The following is a 5,742-nucleotide window of genomic DNA, read 5'->3' as shown; positions in this document are numbered from 1 at the left end:
TTTAGAAAGCACCACATAACAAGCAACACATGTGTGTCCCTGAGCGAGAGCTAAGAAAACCGCAGTACAAGCACAAAGGGAAGGCTGAGAGCTGAAGGTGGGACAAGAACATTGGGGAAAAACCTCTGGCTACACAACTCCCAAGATTAACACGAGATAACTCTGAAGGGAACAGTAGTAACAGCAAAACTCAAACCAGCTCAGAGACTGAATAAAGTGATTCAATCTCCCACACTGTTAGTCTAACAGAAGAGGCATACCCATTCCCAGGCATAAATATTATGTAACTCAGTTCCTACTTGTGCTACACACAATGATTGGCATTAAAAAAAAAAAAAAAATATATATATATATATATATATATATAGGAGACACAAGCAAGAAAAATGAACCCATTATCAAGAGACAAAGCAAGTAACGGAACCAGACTCAGAAATGACCCAAACATTGGAAATATCAAACAGAGAATTTTAAATACTATCATTAATAAATAATAAATTATTATTATAGTGGAAAACATAGTCAACAGGCCTGAACAGATATGAAATTTAACAAAAAGATGAAAGCTATAAGAAATAGTCAAATAGAAATTCTGGAAATACCTTCCAAAAATGAAATAGCGTTTTTGAGACTTAAGAATGAATGTATGAATGAAAATAAGAGAATTTAATATCAGCAGACCTACACCACAAGAAATTAAAAAAAACAAACCACAGGTCTTTAGGCAAAAGGAATATGATACCGGAAAGAAACCTGGATCTATACAAATAAGTGTAAATGAAGACCTCTGGGAGCAATGTGGAGGTAAATATAAAAGACATTTTTCCTCACTTTTATTTGCTCCAGAAAATAATTGAATATCTAAAGAAAAACCAGTAGTTATGTATTAGGTTTAGAGCATATATAAATGTAACATGGATGACATCATTTACATCATTGGCAGTATGCTATTTTAAGAATTGCACTCTAAATAAAGTAGCATAATATTTGAAGTACACTGTTATTAATTAATGACGTACATTGAAAGCCCTGGGTCAAACCCTACATTTTTTAAAAGAGGTGTATATAATAAGCTAATCATGGAGATAAAATAGAATTGTGTAAATTAATCAAAAGTAAGCCATGAAAAAGAGACAAGAAGAACAAAGAACAGATGGAACAAATGGAAAACAAATAGCAAGATGGTAGATTTTAATTAAACTATCAATATTTACTCTTTTTAAACAATGGCTTAAATATACCAGTTAAAAGACAGAGAGTGTCAGATTGGATAATATCTTAGTCTGTTCAGGCTGCTGTAATAAAATGCTATAGACTGGGTGGCTTATGTAAAATAGAAATTTCTCACAGTTCTGGACACTGGGAGTTCAAGATCAAGGCACTGGCAGATTTGGTGTCTGGTGAGAGCCTGCTTCCTGGTTCATTGATAGTTGTCTTCTCACTATGTCCTCACATGGCAGAAGGGGCGAGTGAGCTCTCTGGGGTCTCTTTTATAAGGGCACTAATCCTATTCATGAGGGCTCTGTCCTCATGTTCTGATCACCTAAGGCCTTGCCTCCAAATACCATTACATTGAGGGTTAGGATTTCAACATATGAATTAGAGGGTGGGAGGTGGCACATTCAACTGATAGCAGATTAAAAAGAAAAAAAAAGCAAGACCCAACTTTATTCTGTCCAGATGAAACCACTTCAGTATAAAATGTAGATTAAAAGCGAAAGAATGCAAAAATATATGCTGTGCCAACAGTAATCAAAAGAAAACTGGTATGACTATATTAATATCAGACAAAATAGACTTCAGATCAAGGAATACTACCAGGAACAAAAGAAGGACATTATGTCATGATAAAGAATGCAGTTAAATAATAAGACATAGCATTCCTAAATGTGTGTGCATTTAACAACAAAACTTCAAAGTACAGGAAGCAAAAACTGATAGAATTAAAAGGAGAAATAGACAAATCCACAATTAATTTTGGAGACTTCAATGCTTCTCTCTCAAAAATCAGTAGAAAAGTAGACAAAAACCCAGTAAAGATGCACAAGATTTGAAAAACACTATCACCTAACTTCATCTAATTAACATTTATAGCATGCTTAGCAGCAGCATTAGCAGAGTACACATTTTTTTTTCAGGTACTCATGGAACATTCACCATATTCTGATACATAAATATTAACAATTTTAAAAGAATTTAAATCATATAATGTGTTCTCTATAACAGAAGTCAACTAGAAATCAGTAAAGATATTTGCAAAATATCCTAACATATGGAAATTAGATAATACACTGTTTTAAACAATTCATGAGGCAAAGAAGTCACAAGGGAAATCACAAAATACTTTGAACTGAATAAAAATCAAAACATGACATCAAATGTTGTGGAATGTTGCTTAAGTAGCGCTTAGAGAAAAACCTAGACATCAAATGCTTACATTAGGAAAGAGGAAAGGTCTTAAATCTATTATGTAGGTTTCTACCTTTAGAAATTATGGGCAGAGGTTTCTGGGAGCCAAGAGTTACAATGGCGTCTGTATGATCTCCGGAGGCAGCTGAATCGAAGCTCGGCCGAAGTGAGTGGCAGCAGGAAAATAGACTCATAAAAGATGACAACAGCAGCTAGGCCAACTTTTGAACCTGCAAGAGGCAGGAGAGGAAAAGGAGAAGGTGATTTGAGCCAACTCTCAAAGCAATATTCAAGCAGAGACCTATCCTCTCACACAAAGATAAAATATAGACAGACCACTCAGGATGCCTCTGAAGAAGTTTGGAACCATGACTTCAGGAGAGAGTTGGAAGAGAGAGAGAGAGCTGCTGCAAGAGAGAAAAACAGAGATCGGCCAACCCGAGAACATACAACCTCCTCTTCAGTGTCAAAGAAGCCTTGGTTGGACCAGATTCCCCTGCCAACCTCGATGCAGACGACCCTCTAACAGATGACGAAGAGGAAGATGAAGATTTTGAAGAGGAGAGTGACGATGATGATACTGCTGCTCTTCTAGCAGAGCTGGAAAAAATTAAAAAAGAAAGAGCTGAAGAGCAGGCCAGGAAGGAACAAGAACAAAAGGCTGAAGAAGAAAGGATTCGTATGGAAAACATTCTCAGTGGAAACCCTCTCCTTAATCTCACTGGCCCATCCCAGCCTCAGGCCAGCTTCAGAGTTAAAAGAAGGTGGGATGACGATGTTGTTTTCAAGAACTGTGCAAAAGGTGTAGATGATCAGAAGAAAGACAAAAGATTTGTAAATGATATGCTGTGATCTGAATTTCACAAAAAGTTCATGGAGAAATATATTAAATAGTACAGTTTTATGTGCTTAATTAAAGGCTGTCAAATGTAAAAAAAAAAAAAAAATTATGGAAAGAAGAGCAAATTAAGCCTAAGGAAACAGGGGAGGAAATTATGTTTAATTAGAAACATGAAAACAGTAGAATGAAACCAAAAGCTGGGTGCTTTTTTTTTTTTTTTTTTGACAGATCAATAAAAATGATAAAACTCAAGCCAAGCTGATCAGGAAAAAAAGAGAGAAGCCACAAGTAATCAACACCTGGAATGAGTAAGGAATATCACTGTAGAACCTACAGATATTAAAAGGACAATAACAGACTATCAGTTTTATGTCCTTAAATTTGACAGCTTAGAAGAAATGAAAAATCCCTTATAAGACACAAACTACCAAAGCACACTGAAGAAGAAACAGATAATCTGATTAGTCTGACATCTACTAAAGAAATTAAATTTGTACTTAAGAAGTTTCTAAATAATAAGACTCCAGACCTAGATGTTCTCACTTATAAATTCTGTCATACATTTAAGGAAGAAATTATGACAGCTCTGCAGAACTTTTCAAAGAAATAGAAGTTGAAAGAACACTTGTTTTTTGAGGCCAGTATTACCCTGATAACAAAACCAGAGTACAAGAAAAGATAACTATAGAATAGCCTTCACAAATATAAAAGTATATATATATTTTTTTTAGGTGACAGGATCAAGTGAGATTTGTCCGAAGAAGGCAAGCCTAATTCAACATTTCAAAATGAATCAAAAAGGCAAAGCTATATGGATTAAAAAAACAAAAAACAAACAAAAAAAAAACAATCAGTGGTTGCCAGGGACTGGGCTGGGGCTTGGGGTGGAAACTGACTACAAAGCAGTCTGAGAGAATTTTTAGTAGGAATGAAACTTTACTTATCTTGATGGTTGTGGCAGTTACATGAGTTTATACATTTTTCAAAACTCATAGATCTATACACTAAAAAAAGGTGAATCTTGTTGCATGTAAAATTATACCTCAGTGAATCCGACCTCAGAAAAAAATTGTCACCCTACATTCAAGCAAACTAAGTAAAGAACAAATTTATTTATTTCCTCAAATATTTTTTGAATGTTTGCTAAGTAAGTGACACTGTTTGAGAGCTACTATCTAGATACACCTTTTCTTTTCATTTTCTTTTAAGTATAATGTGAGTTGTGTGTGACATGCTGATTTTTTCCAGTAAATATTTTCATTGACATAAAATACTACCTTAATGGCCCAATTAAAGTATTATTTAAAAAAGCTTTTTCTACTTCTTTTAAAATTCTGAATTCCCTTTCTTTTCATGACAAATATGTAAGCAAGTAGGTAAAATCATGAACATAAAACAATTTTGTTTGTTTCAAAAACTATTTCAGAAATTCACAGTGACATAAATGATGTTTTTGTTCTTGTTCTATTACTTGGTAAGGACAATTATTAGTCTAACCATCATTTTAAAATTAAGGTAAATAAAACTTTTTCTATACAATGCTTTTGACAATTAGCATGCCATCGTACAGAATGAGAAAGAGAAGTGAAGGCATATCAGAAATGATGCTGGGACTTTGAATGGCTTTTTTTTTCCATGAAATGCATTGATAAATCACTTATCTTACACAATAACCCACAATCAACATGCTATAAAACTCATTACCATGAATTAGAGAAAAGTGAGAAATGTTAGTTTATCCTTTAAGTGCTAAGGCTGTAATACTTAGCATCATTTTAATGAGTTGCCTGTGATTTATTCAATATCTAGCATTAATTGAAAAAAATAGACATTTCAGATAATACTGCATATTGGAATAGAGAAAGAAGCATTTTTGAAATAAAGGAAACCTTTATATAGAATTTCTTTCTAGACACATATTTGGGGTAAATAATCATTGTATGAATTTAGAGTTAAAATGTATGTGTTCTCATGCCTGAAGCTCTCTGTGCCATATGCTCTGGTTGGTGCAGGCTGAAATCGGCTCAAAGGCAGGTAAATACATTTAGTATTGACTAGTGTAACCTGGGCCATTTCACTATTTCATAGTACATAACTGATTTCACTGTCTTGTTTGTAATATTCCTGCTTTGCATGAATGGGAACAAAAACTTTCTCCCCAAACTTTCACTTATTTTTATTTCTTACTATACCAGTATTTTAGAAATTATATCTTGTAGTCTTGTTGCTTATTTTTTCCCCACTTACCATCATATCAGAAGCATTTTCCGTATCATTTCATCCTCTTCTACATCGACTATATGGCATGATAGAAAGTAATTCCCCCAGTGATGTTAGCCTGACCAATAGACCATAAACAACCTTCTATGCAAAAGAAAACAGGGAAAGATACAAGTCAGGTAGATTTTATTTTTGGAATCTCTCATTTTTCTCATGATTTATTTCCATTTATTCTCTCTCCTCATTACCATATATAGGTGCCTAGAGGAAAA

General features: G+C 33.9%; 1 pseudogene; it reads left to right on the top strand.

Moving 5' to 3' along the window:
- Positions 1-2,583: 2,583 nt before the first annotated feature.
- LOC130859668 (spliceosome-associated protein CWC15 homolog) lies at positions 2,584-3,303 on the top strand (annotated as a pseudogene).
- Positions 3,304-5,742: the final 2,439 nt, after the last annotated feature.

This window comes from Hippopotamus amphibius, chromosome 8 (assembly GCF_030028045.1).
Source record: "Hippopotamus amphibius kiboko isolate mHipAmp2 chromosome 8, mHipAmp2.hap2, whole genome shotgun sequence".
NCBI classification, from domain to species: domain Eukaryota; kingdom Metazoa; phylum Chordata; class Mammalia; order Artiodactyla; family Hippopotamidae; genus Hippopotamus; species Hippopotamus amphibius.
The sequence above is the reverse complement of the archived record's forward strand: the minus strand, read 5'-3'. Positions and strand labels throughout refer to the sequence as shown.